Below are 235 nucleotides of genomic sequence, written 5' to 3' on the forward strand. Positions count from 1 at the left end.
CTCACAGCTGGTGCACTCCGCTATGGCGGCGTGAGCCTCTCCGGATCGGGATTGACTGGGTACGAGCCAGGCACAGTGGGGCCGGATGAGCGGGAGTGGCAGGCAGGCGTTGGACTGTGGGTTTCAGCCCGATCCCCGCAGGCCACCCTGAGGAACTCCACCCATGCACAAATTCGTGCACCGGGCCTCTAGTGTAAATAAAACATAAAATACATAGGATCAAAAAGGAAACCAA

Source organism: Myotis brandtii, unplaced genomic scaffold (genome assembly GCF_000412655.1).
Source record: "Myotis brandtii unplaced genomic scaffold, ASM41265v1 scaffold259, whole genome shotgun sequence".
In the NCBI taxonomy this organism is placed as follows: Eukaryota; Metazoa; Chordata; class Mammalia; order Chiroptera; family Vespertilionidae; genus Myotis; species Myotis brandtii.